This window comes from Octopus sinensis, linkage group LG23, assembly GCF_006345805.1.
Source record: "Octopus sinensis linkage group LG23, ASM634580v1, whole genome shotgun sequence".
NCBI classification, from domain to species: Eukaryota; Metazoa; Mollusca; class Cephalopoda; order Octopoda; family Octopodidae; genus Octopus; species Octopus sinensis.
The window spans coordinates 26,305,293-26,325,797 of NC_043019.1; the positions used below are offsets into that span (position 1 = coordinate 26,305,293).

The window sequence follows — 20,505 nt, forward strand, 5'->3', positions numbered from 1 at the left end:
TATCATACACTGTGACATGTCATTAACATCAACTATTTTTATCTGTTCTCCCTCGTATTTGGCATAGCTGCTGATTATCCAGAACTTGACATTGATGACTAATGAACCAAAGAACTTTCTCCACTAAGTAAGAAATAGCTTCAATCTCCCAAAGTCAGACCTGACAGGTTTAAATTGCAATCACTTACAGCAGGTATTTGAATTCTTGGTCTGCAGTGATGCTAAAATTACCAATGTATTTTAACACCTTGTAACAAAATAAATAGATAAATAAACTGCTGGAAGTCCAACAGCTTGAACAGCTCAGTATTTTCAAAATTAATACCTAAAGGTTGCATAACTAGGTCCTGTTCATATGCAATAACACCCACTAACAATCACACAAAGTCAAAACTAAACCAATATGGGATTTTCAGTGTGGATTGCTCCTTAACCCTTTAGCATTTAAACCGGCCATATCCGGCCAAAAGTATTCTGCCTGTTTTATGTTCAAACTGGCCAGATCTGGTCTCTCACACCAACCCTACAATATCGTTATAAAAATTAATAGCTACCTCATCAAATTCTCATAGTTACAAGATAATGCATGATTAGTTCAAAACAAAGTGGATGAAAAAGCATTAATTTTGGTAGAATAATGTGAACACTAAAGGGTTAAACTATAAAATGTATAAATCACAAACATTCCAGCATACAAGTTGAATATTTTAGACCAAAATTTTTAGCCAAGGAAAGGTAGGTCAACTTATACATCAAGACAACTTTAGAGGAACACAGCTTCCATGTGAAATGCAGCAGGATTTGAAAAGATAGTGAGGATGCTTGAATTTTTACACTATATATTATAGATACAAATAAGAAAATAAGCTGAAACATTGGGTAAATCACTCTTATAAAGAGAAAAATTTGTCAACAAATGGCTGTTTGTTGACAAATTTTACCGCTTTGTAAGAATGATTTACCCAATGTTTCTGCTATTCTGATAGCATCTCTGCATTCGAAAATAAATCTTATTTGTATCTATATACACATTACAGCGCTTATAAGAAGAAAAAAAACAATGATTTGTATGCTGGAAAATACGTTAAGCAGATATTTATGTCTACTACACTAGAAGAAGATAATGAAGTAATCCTTTTTTGTGCTTGTATAATTAAGTTTTATCAAAAGGATAGATAATATAAATAAATGTTCAATATGTCTAAAGATAATCCATATCAATCAATCAATCAATCAGAACACTGTCCATTCTGCCAATGCAGGTGACCAATATGTTGAGCAACTCTTAAATACTGTTGCTAGTGGTATAACTTGTACACCACTACCTTCAACATCAGATATCTGCTTTCAGCAAGCTCAAAACCATGGGGTCATCATACTCTTTTTACTCTTTTACTTGTTTCAGTCATTTGACTGCGGCCATGCTGGAGCACCGCCTTTAGTCGAGCAAATCGACCCCAGGACTTATTCTTTGTAAGCCCAGTACTTATTCTATCGGTCTCTTTTGCCGAACCGCTAAGTGACGGGGACGTAAACACACCAGCATCGGTTGTCAAGCAATGCTAGGGGAACAAACACAGACACAAACACACACATACATATATATATACACATATATACGACAGGCTTCTTTCAGTTTCCGTCTACCAAATCCACTCACAAGGCATTGGTCGGCCCAGGGCTATAGCAGAAGACACTTGCCCAAGATGCCACGCAGTGGGACTGAACCCGGAACCATGTGGTTGGTTAGCAAGCTACTTACCACACAGCCACTCCTGTGCCTCTGCTTTTCTTGGGCTGTCCTTGTTCATTTATTGTATTTTATTAAATTTATTCAATTCTTGAAATCATCCCCTCATTTAATTCTTAGTTTTCCACTTCATCCATTGAGTTTGGATTCTATGAACCCTTTAACATTCAAATTTCTGGCAAATGTAATGCTTGTTCATTTTTGAATTAATCATGCATTATCTCACACCTTCAAGATTTCAGTGAGGTGATTGTATATTTTTTGGATATACATTGTAGGGGCGGTATGAAAGGCTGGATTTGGCCACTCCAAACATAAAACACATAGAATATTTCTTTTACTCGTTTGTCATTTGACTGCAGCACTGCCTTGAAAGGTTTTAGTTGAAAAAAATTGACCCCAGGACTTCTTTTCTTTGCAAAACAAAAAAGCTTAGTACTTATTCTATCAGTCTGTTGCTGAACCAGTAAGTTATGGGGACATAAACACACCAACACCAGTTGTCAAGCAGTGATGAGAGACAAAAACAGACACTAAGACACACAGATATATACATACATACATACGTGTGTGTGTGTGTATACACACACATGGGCTGCTTTCAGTTTCCATTTACCAATTCCACTCAAGGCTTTGGTCAGTCCAAGACATTAGGAGACACCCAAGGTGCTATGCAGTGGGGATGAACCTGGAACCATGTGGTTGGGAAGCAAGCTTCTTACTACACAGCCATTAGTTTAAATGCTAAAGAATTAAACCACTTTTTGTTTCAAATTACAGAGTTTATATTAAACATTCAATGCTACACAATAGTATTTATCAGTCAAATCGACATTGCGCTTTCCACAGCTAGGTAGAACAAGGCAGAAAAAATAAAGCAGTGTTTGTCATTAAAAGGCAGTGTGCCATTGATACAACAGGAATCTTAACCACCATCACACTGCTACATGTTTTGCAGACATGTGAGCTGCATGGTGATCCTGCCAGTGTCAGTAGCATGACAAAAAGAATCAGTGCACTTTGTAAAGTGATTGGCATTAGGAAGGACATCTAGCCATAGACACCATGCCAAAACAGATAATTGGAGCCTGGTGCAGTCCTTGGACCCATCAGATCCTGTCAAAACCATCTAACCCATGCCAGCATGGAACATAAATGCCAAATGATGATGATGATGATGATGAGGGGACATGAACCATAAACATTTTGATCAGAAATCTACACTGATGGTTGCAGCAACTCTCTGAAAGGCATTAGTTATCAGTTTTCTTAGTGAAGAAAGAGGAACCTGTCTTGTTTGCTGAAAGTATCTCACCTTTCAATCATTTCCAAATAAACTTGCAAAGAAAATCCTGAGAAATAGGACAAATCCTAATAGATAAATTGGTTATCTCATTGTTGAGCAACAGATTCATGTATATTGCACTTCATCAAGAATTAAGTCCTAGGATTCACTGAAACATCTGAAAAAGTCATCACTCTAAGGAACTGACTTTCCAAGTCTATCATGGTTTCATGTGTTCAATCTCAACAAGTCAGTAATAAAATGTGACCAAGTAATCTTAAGTATTTTGGTATATAAAAAGTTAACCCTTTCGTTACTGTATTTATTTTGAGATGCTCTGTCCTTCTTTCAATTAATTTGAAATATACTACACTCGCGGAGTGGTTGGCGTTAGGAAGGGCATCCAGCTGTAGAAACACTGCCAGATCAGACTGGAGCCTGGTGCAGCCCCTGGCTTCCCAGACCCCAGTCGAACCGTCCAACCCGTGCTAGCACGGAAAACGGACGTTAAACGATGATGATGATGACGATGATGATAAAGAATTTAGTAAAATAACTTAGTTATCATTAAGCTAGTGTTAGGAACATAAAATGTGACTAAGGCTTGGAAGATTTTAATTCAAAACTTATGGTAACAAGACATTTGTAGACAGAGTCAGTTTCAGCTGGGTTGGTAACAAAAGGGTTAAATATTAACAAATATGAACTCAGAAGACATTGTCCAATGAAGAGAGATTTCCAATCAATAATATGTACAGCCAAAAGCATTGGCATCTTGCATTTTCAAGATTTTAGACTAACAGACAACTTGTTTCTCAGTAGAGTGCACTGGTGCCATACAAAATAGAACATCCTTTCAAGGACACAACATACTGCCCATTCCAGGGACTGAACCCATGAACTGACAACTGAGTTCAATAGTTAACCTCCAAGGCCAGGTGGACTTCAGCATGCCAGATAAAATAACAGCATCTCTTCCAGCTTTGCATTCCGAGTTCAAACTCCAAGGTCAACTTTGCTTTCATCCTTTCGAGATTGATAAAAATAAATACAGGACAATGTAATCAAATTTCCCTCCCACCCCTCAAAATTGCTGGCCTTGTGTCAAAACTAGAAATATGAACTGAGTCTATGAAGACTCAATTCATATTTACTGACAACAACAGAATGTGACATTCTAAAACATACTAAATACTGACCAATGGACCAAGCCATAGTCAACACTATCATCACTTCCTCTTTTGTCAAAGTTTCTGTCCCTAATCTCTACACAGCCACAGATCAGCTTTCCCCATACAGGGGTATCAGTTTTAAACTGATTTTAAATGTGTATATATTTGAATACACACACATATACAAAAATATATAGACGCAAGTTAGAGTAGACCATCCTCCATAGAAACTCTCCTTCCTGCTGTTCTTCATTGCAGGCAAGCTGTAGCAACATGCCATCATTTAAGTTGACGGAGACGATGTACATGAAGGCTATCCAACATCCACAAAAGGCTGCAGGTTATTTAAGGTGACACCATTGACAAGAATAATGTGTACAGATAAATAAAGAAGTTTAAAGAAGGAGAAACCAACATTGAAAACAAACCATGCAGTGGGAGACCAACAACTGTGACCTCTGACACAAATCGCCAGCGAGAGGGAAAATTGATTCATGCAGATAGACAAGTCACAAACTTCAAGTTTGATGTGCGCTGCTACAACCTGACTGTGTTGACAATGCTATACAGAAGATGGAAGACTTAACCCTTTACTGTTCACATTATTCTGCCAAAATGAATGCTTTTTTATCCACATTGTTTTGAACTAATCATGCATTATCTTGTAGCTATGAGATTTTGATGAGGTAGCTGTTAAATTTTAAAACGATATTGTAGAGTTGGTGTGAGAGACCAGATCCGGCCAGTTTGAACATAAAACAAGTAGAATACTTTTGGCCGGATATGGCCGGTTTAAGTGCTAAAGGGTCAAGGCACCAGAAAGCATGTGCAAAGCAGATACCTCAAAAGTTAACACCTGATTTAAAGAAGATATGGGTTGATGCCAGCTCCAGTTTGCTGATCTAGTGACAAGGGGTGGTACATGGGCAAGTACATATGATGTGGAAATGAAGGCTCAATTCATGGAATGGTGCTATATCTTTTCTCCAATACCTAAGAAGTTCAAGAGTCAACAAGTGGCATAGAAACTCATGATGAATTGGGAGAGGGGGTGGGGGATAACAAAAGTGGTTTCTTCTGATTTTCTGGAAAGCAGCTAGACAATGAACAGAGAGGGAGAAGCCATTATGAAGAAGGGACCAGATGAGACATTTAAAAATGATCCATATGCACAATGACACAACCACACACCTCTTTGCCAACAAATTAGGTGATTAGTACACTGGGCTGATCAGTGATTATTCATCTGGAATCTTGTGCCCCCACAACTTTCATTTGTTTGGGCCATGGAAGGACATTCTTTGGAGACAAAAGAGCTAATGACAGATGAGGTGAAAGTAACTACAAAGATGTGCATACAATAGAGTGCACCTAAACTTTTCCAAAGAGGTTTTAAGAGTTGGGTTCAACAATAGCACAAATGCACAATGTGGTGTAGCACCTTTGTATGAAGGAAGAGTTATGCATATCAAATGAAATTCGAATAACCTATGTCAATGGATAAAAGAAAAATTGTGTATGCATCAACAAGCACCCAAAAACACACACATATATATACATCTATACTCGTTACATATTTATATGTAATTATATTTACAAATGAGCATGTGCGTATGTATCAATATATGTATGCACATATCTATTCCTGATGTGCACCAATGTTATCTAAGGGAAAGGCAAAGGGTGATACAGCTTGGTACCAGTAATGCCGCAACTCATTTCTTGTGTCTTGCTCAAGGGCAACACACAACCCAGACCAGGAATTGAACTCATTACCTCATGATTGTGAGCCTGATGCTCTAACCACCAAGCCATGCACCCTCACATTGAAATATGTACATAGATGTGAGGTGATGCTGAATCTTGTTTGTCAATGCAGATTTAGTAATTTGATCAACTCAATTCACTGGTCCTGAACAAACAAGTGGTTGAGTACTCCAGATATGTGACCCTAAAGTAATTTTCAGGCAGAATCAGCACAACATAGGGGTTAACAAAGCTGTATCTTCTGGATTACAAGTATTCTCCATACATGAGCTTCTATACAGTATCTCATTCGCAAATCATGATTTGACCTGAGGATGCAGAAGACAACACTTACACAAAGTGACACGTGAAAATAGTTGTAAACCTTGTGTAAATAGACAAACACACAAGCATGTACACACGTACACAATATACATCTCTCTATATATATATAAAATTCTTTGTCGGTTCCCTATGCATTCTCAAACAGCTCCATCAAATCAAATTTTACAATAGTATTACATCCCACGCATGTCAACATGTAATTTTTATTTCCATTTGGAAAAAACAATATAACATTTACTCAAAAAATAATATTTCTATAGTCAACTATAATACAGGACCTTTTATGCCACCACCACAATACATTTTCTACATGAGTGTGTGTGTGTTGCGCATTCATTACCTACGACATAGTAAAGGACAGTTTATACCACTACCACAACACTTTGTATATAAATGTGAGTGTGCATGTGTTTGCACATTCATTACATAAGTGTTTGTGAGAGTCTGTGTGTATGTCAGAGTATGTGTGATTGTCAATTACACTGATGTAAACTGGCTGTGTGAAAGAGCTATACTGGTCCCAACTAATGAAATGGTTGATAAATTCAATCATGAACTTCTTCAAAAGTTAAGATACATCAGAAATGACTTTTCATCAATTCAATCGATCAAGATCAGGTTGATCAATACATTATTGAATTTCTGAACACACTTAAACCCACTGGGATGCAACTGCATAACTTGACACTAAAGCTGGATGCTCCCATTTTGTTGCTTATGAATCTTGACTCACCTCGCCTGTGTTATGGAACTCGCTTCATTGTTACTTCCATAAAGGCCCATGTCCTCCAGGCAACAATCATAACAGGTAGTCACAAAGGAGAAAATGTCTTCATTCCAAAAATTTTTTTTCATACCTACAGATGTTCCATTTGAATTTCAGAGGTTTCAGTTTCCAGTCAAACTAAGTTTTGGTATTTCAATTAACAAATCTCAGGATCAATCCCTCAAGGTAGTACATGCTTCTCCCACCACCAACTATGTTGGTTGCTCACGAGTTGGAAGCAACAACAATTTATTTGTTTGGACACCAAGAAAAAAATTACACAATATTGTTTACTCTGAAGTGCTTCAAGATTAACAGATTTTCAGTTCAAAATTCTATTACCATTACAATTTGGATATTTTAAAATAAAATATAGATATTTTGAAATAATTACGAGAGAAAAAATATCTTCATATTCGTTATTTACTAATCTGAATAAGAAAAGCAGTGATCTGGGCAACTCTGGGTAATTCAGCTAGTTTTATATATAATACAAACACACAAGTGCGTTATCATTTACAACTATTTTCTATGCTGATAGTGTGTGTATGTATATATATGTTCCTGTAACTTAGCAGTTCGGCAAAAGAGAACCAATAGAAATAAGTACTAGGCTTACAAAGAATAAGTCCTAGGGTCGATTTGTTTAACTAAAAGCGGTACTCCAGCATGGCCACAGTCAACTGACAAGAAAATATATAATATACACACACGCACACATATTTATACACATCTATATAATGCATATATATATATATACAGGTATACATGTACACAGGTATGTATACAGCACAGGCATAGCTCTGCATTTAAGTGGTTTCATGTCTTATCCCAGGTGACACCTTTGGCAAATGTAAAGAGCCCCTTAACTGAGAGCTAGATCCAAGGTTTGGTGATCACTTTCTTCAGGATGTCAAATGATGAAAATATGATGAGAGAAGCAGGAACAAGTTTAATGTTGTGATGGATATTCATGATTACCTTGCATTTTACATGGATGGGTATGGCTGGAGTGATGCCAGAAGGAGAAGTGGTGACAAAGTGCCAGAACTTTCTCTTAGAATAATCGCATGTCTAACTGAATAGAAGAAAATTTGGAGATGGAAGAATCAGCAATGGTGCTTAAGATTACAGGTGCACAGGAGGGGAATAAGGAATGACTAGAAACACAAGGTGAACGTTTTGAATATAGTAAAACAGGTGTGGACAAGAGCAAATATGGGTGGAGGACCAAATGTAAGAATTATGACTGAATAGATAGATGTCAATTGGGTGTAGTTCAGAAAGCAAGGAGTGGTGACTGGCAGTAGAGAAATTATGACATGGCTGAGTAGTAACAGGTTATGCTTTTGTTACTTACAGCAGCAGCAGAATACATATGCAGATAGGAGAGTAATAGAGGGAGGGGCAGTAGAGATGAGAGGGTAGGGTCAAATGGTGCAAAGGTTTTGAGGGAAGAGTGAGAGTTATATCAGGGTGGTCTATGGCAAATACGAGTGAGAGGTTGATGGCAGAAAGAATAAGGAATGGATATCAATAGGAAGTAACTCAAGGAGAGGATCTTGCTAGCAATATGAGGGCAGAGTATGGGCCAAGTTGTAGCATACATAGTGCGCATAGCTAGACGACTTCTTGAGTACTGTGTATCACCACTCAAAGTCCTAAGATCTGCCTTCACTACTTCAACCCATGTCTTCCTGGGTCTCCTTCTTCAACAAGTTCTATCCACATTAAGTGACTGGCACTCTTTTATCCACATCTATAGCAATACTACCAGTCTTTACATCCAGCATAGCATGCTTCATTTCTACCTAGTCTTTGTAGGTATCCTGTATTCAGAATCTCACCACCATGTAGCATTGCAGTTAGTACACAAGCATCATACAGTTCCCTCTTTCTACAGCCTGTTCTTACTCTGGCTACTATACTTTCAGAACATTTTCCACTACTAATTAGATTACCTAGGTAACAGAAGCTGTCTGTCACCAAGGTGACCTAATTAGTGGAATCCTCCCAGGCAATTGAAAGCACATATTTCTAGTGTACTCCAAGGGTTTATTGCACCTGTGCATCTGCTACCTTCTGTGTTCATAGTTTGCTCTGGATACACCATATGGAATTTCTACAACCCACACCAGCATAAAACAGATGTTAAATGAGTATTTTTCCATATATTGAGCAAGGTCATTTCTCTGATGGTAGCAGGATCCTGTCTCTTTTCCTTGCTAACTTTGATGCCCTTTGATTCCAGGTTTTGCTTCTGTTCCTGAAATCTCTAATTCTACTACTGATTCTGCTAGAACAAGGTCATCAGCTTGGAGTTCCCAAGGGTATGCAGTCCTAAACTACCATTATGAACTGAAGGACTGGAAATAGAAGAGAACTGAACAATGACCCTTGATAAACACCAATCTGCACACTAAATTCACTGCTATCTTCATTGGTAACTAGCTTTGCTGGCAACATCCCTATACATTGCAGGTACAGCTCTCACAAGCTATTTGTCTACAAATAGATTATTCAGAAACTACCAGATCACCAGATGGGTTACTCTTATCAATGGATTTTTCCGTGGCTGTGTGGTAAGAAGCTTGCTTACACTTTGGAAGACTGCTGGAATGAGTTAAGAATGAATAGACACAGCATTGTTTTAATTCCAGCTGTTTTGCATAATGTATATGAGTATATATGTGCATATATATATATATGTGTATAAAACATATCTGTTTTATCTTTATATATGCATGTGTGCATGCACACACGTCCTAGATGCTTTTGTGCTACAGGAGTCAGACTAAGAGGCCAGCTATAATAATTGTCGGTCCTCAAAGGATTCCTATAAAAAGGTCATAGCTTTACTGGAAGCTAATTATGGTAGCTGCACAAATAGGGAGTCCATCTAGTGATTAGTAACAGCACTACAGTAACACCTTCACATTTCCTCATTTATTGACCAGATCAACTTGCAGCTAGACTTCGGTCAAAATAGTTTTGAATATTTTGTTCTATTAGGCTGGTTTCTCCATAGCAATTCTATCAGTCCATTTAGTAAACCCTCCCAACAATCTGAAGAGGAAGAACAGTGGCCATATTAATTTCATCCTTTCCAGAAATGGAGTAGTGGGGTCAATTGAACTTGAAAAATACTAGTGAGAAGAGATGCAGTTCAAAGTAGGATGTTTAGGAAACCAATTGCATTAAGGGGTCACAGGAGCAATAGAGATGAGCTAGGCTTTATTGATATCAATCACCTATCCCTAGTCAATAGATATTACATGGATATAACAAATCCAGCAGCTAACATCAATTACTTACAATAAGAACTTTAATTATAGAGTGAAATTATAGACTTTACACAAGCTCTATCCTTCTTATATAAAGTCTACTACAAGCCTCGGAAGTGTTTAACCCTTAAGCTTTCAAATTACTGTCAAAACGCTTAACGCTTACTTATTCAGTTTTGAATTAACCCTTTCATTACCAAACCGCCCGAAAAAATTTTGGTTAATGTGACCAAACCGCCCAAACCCGTCCGAATTTACCTATTCATATTTAAATGAGAATATCAGAGCAAATCTCTTTAGTACATTCGTGAAAACACGTATTATACTTCGTAAACAGTTCATCTACAGTTTTGTACAAAGATCGACGTGTAATTTTAATTCCCTGAATTTTGGGAGATTTTTTTCCACATTTTTTTCGGCATCGATTTTTCTTCAACTTTGAAAATGGATAGGAGTTTCATGTTATCAAGCATTGATTCCGAATTGGAAAATTTGTGAAACAAATACTGGGTACTGTTGTGGATTTAGTTTTTATACAGGGAAACTAATGTTAGTCAGCATGGCTTAGGGTATGATGTGGTCTGGAAGTTATTGTTTGAAGCGATCAATGCGGAAACAAACTTACGCAGATTGTAAACAAACACAAAATGGGGGTTCAAATTTCGAAAAATTTGTGAAGCAAATACTGGGTACTGTGTGGATTTAGTTTTTATTCAGGGAAAATAATGTTAGTCAGCATGGCCTAAGGAACGATGTGGTCTGGAATTTATCACTTCCATACCATAACCAGGGCCGTATATTATTTTTTGACCGATTTCTTTAGTTCGGTCAAACTTACGGCTTTATGGTACACCTGTTGTGCATTAAATTCAACTGACGATATAGTGATGTGCACAATTCTTCTTTATCAAAATTTTGTTGCATACCCACTTGAATATTAGCTGATGATTCATTTTCTATGGTGATGTTTAAACAAAATTTTAATATTTTTACCTTTTGCTCAATTCAAAATTTTAATATTTTTACCTTTTGCTCAATTTACCTGGATTTACCTGTAATTAAAGTCACTTTGAGACAAAAGTTATGCAATAGAATTGATTAAGAACCCTTTCTTTAATTATGTTCCAAATATCACATTAATATGTTGATAAGTAAAAAAGTTACAGTTATTTAATGAAACAAGCCTAGATTCATGATTATTTTAGAATTTAATTGAAACTCATGAGGGTGTATTTTGGTCAGAAATATAGTAACGAAAGGGTTAATCACGCATTATCTCAGAGCTTTGAAATTTTGATGATGTGTCAGTTTTTCAAATGACATTGTGGTGGAGTTGTGAGAAGCCAGATCTGGCTGGTTTGACTATAAAACAGGTTGAATATTTTGGCTGGATATGGCCAGTTTAAATGCAACAGAATTAATACCAAACTCCAGGAACTAACCTTCAAAATAGCATCCTCATTTTACAGCTTCTAATGCTGGAATGGTGTGGGCAGGTTTTTCTGTGCATGCTTTTGTTTCCTTTCCTGCTATGATATCTAACCTTTAGACCTATCAATTACAGATTTTGCTTCCATTATTGGAATTATTCTAATTTTTTTTAACCAATTTATCTGAGAATTAATTTATCAGTCTACAACAATTCCTACAAAAAGTCAGTCTTCAATCTCTTTTATTGCCTCCAGAACTATATCAAACAAGATCTAAGTCCCAATGGACACCTAACAACAATACCAAAAACCAAATTTTACACCGAACTCAATACTAACTCTTGACTAAATACCATTGCCACTCCTGTACATGGTTTGCACCACTCACACGTTATTCCTATAACACGTATACACACGAGTCCTCAATCGCTGTCAAAAAGCTTTCTCAAAGCCAACAAATGTTAGACATAATAGTTTGTTTATAGTTGCCTCACTAAGTAGAGGATATCAGTTATTCTGATCTTGACTAAAACCCAAACTACATTTCTTAGCAAGTTCTCTCCCTCCCTTGTTACCTTTAATCTAACTGCCACTTTTATGATCTGATTCTGTCAGGTTAATTCTGCTGTTCTTATTTTAGTATTGAGTACTTTTCTCTTTTATGTCACTTACCAGTAATAACACTTTCCAGCATTACACAAGGAACCAGTTTATCCCATTTCACCTGACATATTCCCCATCTTAACAGCTAACACTACAAAGCCCATTATTTTCCCCTAATAGTCATTTTAACTATAACCGATCAGTAACTAATTAGTATTGTTTCTGTCTCTTCTCAAGTACGTTACTAATAGTATTGACAAATGACTGGCCGCTGCCAGCCTCCCCTGGCACCTGTGCCAGTGGCACGTAAAAAGCACCCACTACACTCACAGAGTAGTCGGCGTTAGGAAGGATATCCAGCTGTAGAAACACTGCCAGATCCTAGCTTCCCAGACTGCGGTCGAACCGTCCAACCCATGCTAGCACGGAAAACGGACATTAAACGATGATGATGATGATATATATATAAAACCTACACTCACTCAAACTTCTTTAGCTTCTTTGTTCAGATGTTCAGAGCAGGTTAACTATTATAATCAACAAATCTGAAGCAGGTACAAGATCAGTGTTACATCAAGAGACTGCAACAGAAACTCTCCATTACCAGAATTTATTTTTAAACAACATGGTTTCAAATCTACAATTCTCCCCACCTCCACCCAGGACTGAATATTTCCCCCAATAATTTTGAAATTCCAGTCAAATATTTTTCTGTGGTAATGTACATTCTATAATAGTGTCAGATAAGTGATATGGTCTGCACATATCTGTCACCAAGTATTCCATCCAGACACAAACAAAAAGAACATGCTAAATAAAATATAAGAAAAAATCATTGTCAATACCATAATGAAAAGATTGAGCCATATCTAAATAGTTTAAAATTTTTGTCTACAAAAAAATTATTTTAAAACATCAGCTACTAAAATCTCTAGCTCTCACTAAACATTTTTTTCCATTTCACTTCAATTGTAGAGTTTATAAAAAAAATTTAAAAAAGTAATGCATATTAGCTGTTGCGAGTATAACTAACAACAAATCATTGTCTTAATGTCCACTTTTCCATGCTTGCATGGAATTTTGAGGCATATTTTCTATGATTGGATGCCCTTCCTGTCACCAACCCCCACCTGTTTCCAAGCAGTTAAATATCTCCATCCCACCCTGGCAAAACAGGTTTTCATAGAAGACTGAAAACAAGACATGTTAACAACTTTCATGTGTAGTGTCAAGGCAACACTAACACACACACACACACACACACATACAAGCTTCTTTCAGTTTCACTCTACCAAATCCACTCATAAGGCTTTGGTTGGCCTGAGGTAGAGTAGACACTTCCCAAGTGCCACACAGAACTATGTGGTTGGGAAGCAAACTTCTTACCACATAGCCACACCTGCATCTATAAAATTAGATGTTTAAAATACATATTGTAAATTTTGAGTAGACTGAGACGTCAGGTTTCACCTACTGGCTAATTCCACCTAAAGCAGGGGTTTCGAACCAGTGGTTCCCGATCCCCTGGGGAGGGGTCCACAACGCCTTAGCAGGAAGGTTGCATAGCCTTACTAGAAGTGGCTTGGGATAATAATTTTTCAACTCATCAATTACATTTTTTATGCTCTGATGAAAGTAGGGGGGTCGCATGGGTTTCAAGCTTTTGGGTAAGGGGCTGTAAGTGCAAAAACATTGGGAACCACTTCACCTAAAGGTTGAATAGGTCAGTGGATGAAATGAAGTTTTGGTCAACTTAAAATTTACAATGTGACTCAAATCTCAAGATTCAGTCACCTCCATCAATGTTCTGTTATTTTTAAACTAGTTTTCTACAAATTTTATCGTGAAAAAACCTACACATAATAGAATATGGAAGATTAGTTTGAGACTCTAAAAGATAAATTATTTTGAAGACTAATCACAGAAAATTCAGGTTGTTAGTACATAAATGAACACTGGCCAGAATTTTGTTCTGGAACTAATTAGTGAGTATATTAGAGAATTTACTAAAAATAGCAGGTAAGTTATTTAGATGATACAAGTAAGCAAAAGGTGAAAATAAAAATACAGATTTCATGAAATAGCTTAACGGAGTCGTTTTCATTTCCTTTGTTTATTTCACAAGACAAGAGTTTTGGCAGTTCGTGTCTTTTTAAGACCCACAAATTCTACAGAGGAAGGATATTGGTGCCATCCATCTATTGAATGTGGAACATATGCTCGAGAGAAACAACAGATTGTGCAAGCAATTTAAGGAAGGAAGTGAAAAGAAAAAACATTCTAGTAGTATGGAATGGAAATGGTATAATAATAGATGGTGAGAAATAGTTCAAGCAAGCAAGGTGATGGAGAAATTCAAAACTGGATACTTTATAGAAAATTCAAACCCATCCCATAAATTTCATTAAAGACTTGATTTTTTTTTTTTTTTAATACTGAAATCTGCAATGAAGCTCCCAAGTTCAAACTAACAGGTACACCAGTAATGTTCCTAACCGTTCACAACTGTCACTATGTGTGTGTGTGTGTGTGTGTGTGGTTGATTGCTATCCAATCAATTTGTATGAACCCAACACGGAAAAACTTATATCAACTTGTGAAACAATGATTATACGTGACAAAAAATCCGTTTTTTTTTTTTTAATGCTATAATTTCCAATTACAATTGTTTTTGCTCGTTTTTGAAACGAAAATGTGCGAGTCATTTTAAATTTGTTACAATCACAATACATTGTATAATGGAGTCCAGAGTACTCAGTACTTCACTTGCCCGTCATAATTGGTTCTTCGAGAGGAAATAAAACTATTTTGCTGTTACATAGCAAAATAATAACAACAATATTGTTGCAGAATAGAAAGAACCAATAATAATAGGTAAAGCTGACATTAGAAACTAAATCCCAACGACAGATAAGGTAGATCAATAAGAATATTAATTTCACAGCATTGTTTTTCCCTCCATCACAATCACAGAGAGAGAGAGAGAGCTTAATAAAAAGCCACAACACAAACACACAAATTTACTAAATTTTCATACTATAATATTGATCAAATGACTGAGATATTATGTAATGGCTTCTTGCCTTCGTGGAAAACTAAAGCAGAAAAAAAGGGAAGGGGGGTGACAAAACATGCACACATTTCCTGAGGACTTCACAAGATTTCCTTCAAAGCTAAGAACCACTACCACCTGACTGACTGGTTTATATTTCAAGCAATATTGTCGAACAGACAGAATTGGCTACTTCCGACCCCCGTTAGCTTGTGGAACACTGATAAACGACACTGACCAAAGACAACCTTTTAAGGACTGGGGGGGGGGGGTATTTAAATTTTTTTTTCTTTTAAAAACAATGGCCAGAAAATAAAAGAAACCTACTTAAAATTTCCGTTAAAGAATATTTGATTACATCAGACGAATATTTAAACACTTATTTCTAGTAGAAGCACAAGACCAGAAATTTCTGGTGGGAGGGAGGCGGTTAGTGGATTACGTCGAACTCCCAATGTTCAACTGGTACTTTACGGTGATCCTTGGCAGCATACAATAATAATCTAAATTATTTCAATTAACATTAATTCAATAAACGGTCCCCTCTTGTTACATAGCAGTCATCCGCACCAAACAAACAGTTCCTAGCTATATAGTACTTCCAGAAACTTGGATTTACTTGGGGGGGAAAAAAACTTATATAAAACTCTAGAGTTAAATTTTAAAATCCGACATTGCTGACCTATCAAGGATATATTTAAATGAATAATAATAATAATTAGTCTGGTTTAACCAGTACTGATTACATAAAACTAAATATATATATATATATATATACATATAGCGCCTTGTCCGACATATGTGATGAGGTTTACGAGTATAAACATCTAGCAGTAATATATATTTATGGCTTGTCTTATAAAGAATCTCAACGACCACTAAAATATTTTTCTAAAATGCTAATTCAGTCACACACACAACAGGGAAGACGGGCGTAAAATGGTTTTATATACACATATATGTATATATATAATATATATAGTTGTTAAACACACACACACACACACAATATTCTGTTCTTCAAATATATAGAAATATCACTTGGAAAGACGACAATGTGTTTATGAAGCATCCGTTTGAATAATCGGTACACACGTACTTGGTTGGAATTTAGCTGTTGTCCAAAGACAATCCAGAAACCTAGCAACATATAACTATCTCTGAATGATATAGGCATTATTTGCTTATTAATATTGTAAGGCGTCGAACGGGCAAAATCGTTAAGCACGCCGAAGAAAGTGCTTAGCGGCATTTCTTCCGGCTCTTGACGTTCTGGGTTTAAATTTCGCCGAGGGTGATTTTTGCCTGTTCACATCCTTTCGGGGTCGATAAAAATAAACACCAGATGAGCATTGCGGTCGACGTAATTGACTGGCCCCTCCCCTCAAAATTTCAGGCCTTGATAGAAAAAGGATCATTATTACTAAGGCGGCGGGCTGGCAAAATCGTTTACAGTGCCGGACAAAGTGTTTAGCGGTATTTCCTCCGGCTCCTCACGTTCAGAGTTAAGATTTCCGCCGAGGTCAACTTCTGCTTTTCGGGGTCGATAAAATAAGTACCAGTTGAGCATTGCGGTCGACGTAATCGACCTCCCCATCCCCTCAGATTTGCTGGCTTCGTGCCAAAGTGAGAGAAAAAAAATTATTATAATGACAATGAATAATGCAGAAATGATAAAATACGATATTAGTGGCAATGTAAGGGATCAAAGCTATGATGATACAAAGTCAAAGATAACCGGCCATGAGCTAAGCCCTGCCCCTGCAATGTGTGCACTTTTACCAAGTAATTTGTGCCAATAATCAGCCCTGCTATGTGTGCACTCTTACAAAATAGTGTGTAATGATAAAAGAAACGACACAAGAGGAGAAAATCAAAGCACTATTTAGCTACTACATCTCATTACGTTGGAAGTTCAAATCCAATGTGTCTGCTTCCGGGCGGCGAGTTGGTGCAGCCTGTTGTTAGTTAAATCGACAATATTATTAAAATATTCCGCCTAACCCAACCGCATTCTTAACAGATGCACCTTGAATGGGTGTGAGCGCGCGTTGAGGGTGGCGGGTAAAAACGTCTGTTTTGGCTCATCTTTGCAAGGAAATTTCATAATCAAACAGCTGAAGATTCTAATTTTTGAGATCTGTGTCTCTGCCATATATTATTTCTATTATCCAACTGAAAATGATTTCTAAATTTGGCACAAGGCCACACACGTATTCAGATTAAACTGTATTCACCAACAGAAACTGCACAAACACACAAACACAGGCTGTGTGTATTAGTCACACACAGGTTTGCCAACATCATGTTACTAACTGGAAGAAGAGAACCTGTATAAAAACTAAACCAAACATTCAACTTTATGAAATGAAAACACTATTAATTACTAGTAGAGAGTAAGAGAGATGATCTTTAAAATAAAACGGAAGCAATATTTTTTAACGGATTAAACTAAAAACAAAACGTAAATCGTATGTCCAGCTCTGTTAAGGATATACTCATTTCTTTTTCCTCTCTCCTTTATTGTATTGTATTTGTGCAGCGAAAGCTAAAAGTGTAAGAAGCGAAAATGGCGAAATTCACACACGATTGTATTTTATATATATATATATATATATATATATATATATATATATATAATGAACGTGCTAGTATATAAATGTATATAAATACAAGAAAGACGCGTATTTTTCTGGTACAGACAAAAGCCAAACGATTTAAAAAGTTTGGGAAAAGGTGGGAAGCAGAAAAGGGGAAAAAAAGGTATTTTATAAAGGTAATCTATTGTAAAACATCAATAAAACTATACTATATAAGATTTGTGTTATCACTCATACATAGGCTTTGGAAAACGAGAAGGGGAGTATGTTAAAAAGCACGAGATGAGGTTTTATATATATGTGTGTGTATATATATTATAACAGAGACTGGTTAATAAGAATGTTGATTAGAAAAATATATAGCAGAAATATAAAATTGAAGTCTATGTATATACACTGATTCAGAGTTATGTTACCGAGGAACATGTACACATTAATTACAAATATATTTCTACACACACTATATATATATATATATAATATATACACACACACGCCGAATACATACTAGAGTTAGCAACGAAAATGCACCGCATAAAATACGAAAATGTGAAGGCCATACTCATATAAGATTTTCATTTAAAGTAGCTATTATTTTTTTTTTCCTTTTTACATGAATTCTGTTTTTAGTTTATACACATTTAACACACACACACATATATATATATATATATATACATAAATATATATATATGTGTGTGTGTGTGTTAAATATGAGAGCGAGCGACACAGACACAAAGGAGAAAGAAACATGACTCTTACACATTGAAGACAGAGAGAATGAGGGGGAGAGGGAGAGAAGTGATAGACAATAAGAAAATAGAGAGGGGGATCGATATAAAGAGAGAGAGAGAGAGGAGAGTTGAGAAAGGAAAAGAACGAGCTTAATGTAGATATTTCCTTTATATAAATATATAGATTTATATATGCGTGTATATATATATATATATATATACACACACACTATAAAGAGGATAAGAGGGAGAATATAAGAGAGAAAGATGGAAATATATATATATACGAACGGGAGAGATATATACTTTTCTCAATCTCATATGAAGATGTATGTGTATATATTATATATTTGTGAATACGTATAGTCAGAAGTATATCTATATATGCTGAATATTATCATAAAACAAGGTATTGTCTTTTAAATGAGAAAGCAGAGCGAAGATATATAAGAGAAAATTCTAGATAAACATGGTGAAACAAAGATTTATAAAAGGGGGCATCACAGCAATTAAATAGAAGGCATAGAAATAGATAAATATATGTATATATTGGTAGATAAATATGTATTATGAAGGTTAATGAATCAACAATGTAGGTATATATTTTATAGAGGAATAAAGCTGCAGATATTTATATACATTTAGGTAAGTTATCCTACATTACAAACCAAGTCGCAATTTGGCTCAAAAGATCTTAAGAGAAAACTGAACAGGTTTTTACCTTTCACTGCCAAAGGAAAAAAGCGAAGAGGCTGAAACAGAGAAGATGTGCGTTTCCCCCGTAGTCGTCTTATTGGTAATAGGACACCATAGTGCAGCAGTGATGTTGATCGGCAGGAAGGTGAAGCAACAAAAAGACACACACTCAAGTGTTGTAAAAAACACCTCGAATTTCAGGAGCAAGCTGCCATCTTGTAAAAAAGCGTTCAACAGTACCCGGATAAACCTCGTTCTCGTCAGGCCACTCGAGTAAAGCCGGAATCGTTCGTATAACATCGGAGCTATCCGGAATTGTTCGGCACGTTGAAGCTGAGTTGGAGGTGCAAATGGGAATGTGGAGGCGGACAAGAAAGAAAAGAGAAAAGTCTTTGCCTGCCAATTTTCTTTTCTCTCTCTCGCTTTTCTTTTTTTAGAGGTCAATGTTATTGTTGAAATCAACTTAACTTTTTTCTTTCTCAATAGAAGTATTTTGGGTTAACTAAAGTAAAGAAAATATCGGAGCATACCTACACGACGAGTGTGCCTTTCCCCAAAGACTTTGTTTCCTCATAACTTTTCGAAAAGTAGATATCTTTTATAGGGATTTTTTCTACAAATACCTTTTATATGGTGTAGATTACTATTATATCGGAAGTTAATATAAAAAAAAGAGACAAAAAGTTACTGGGCGCGTACACATACCTACTGACACACATCACATAGTTTTTTCAGAAGTTCAGGTTCGAATTTGTAGATATACATGTGTGTGTGTGCGCGCCCGACTATCACTATTATTATTGTTTCACGTTTGATTTCGATGTACTCATCAATCTACATCTAATTGTTGAAAACTTTATTGAAAAAATAAGCAGTTTTCTGGTGAGTTTTAGCAGAAGCAAAATTGATCAAGGTCACACTTTGTAGGATGCCAATATCTGAATATCTTTAAGGATTTCTAAAAGAGACACAATATCAATTTCAGTGAGGGTTTAACCCTCTAATGTTCAAATTATTCTGACAAATGTAATGCTTATTCAAT

General features: G+C 36.2%; 1 protein-coding gene across 12 annotated transcripts in view; it reads right to left on the reverse strand.

Moving 5' to 3' along the window:
* LOC115223431 (E3 ubiquitin-protein ligase HUWE1) overlaps positions 1 to 19,709 on the reverse strand; it is a 153,958-nt gene extending 134,249 nt beyond the window's left edge. For 10 of the 12 annotated variants that reach the window (XM_029793970.2, XM_029793977.2, XM_036512617.1 and 7 more), the window contains exon 1: positions 19,489 to 19,708. The gene's annotated coding sequence lies outside the window, so the exon portion shown is untranslated. Of the gene's footprint in view, positions 1 to 19,488 lie in introns of all 12 variants that reach the window. The other 2 variants (XM_036512614.1, XM_036512619.1) reach the window with 2 other exon arrangements.
* Between the last annotated feature and the right edge of the window lie 796 nt (positions 19,710 to 20,505).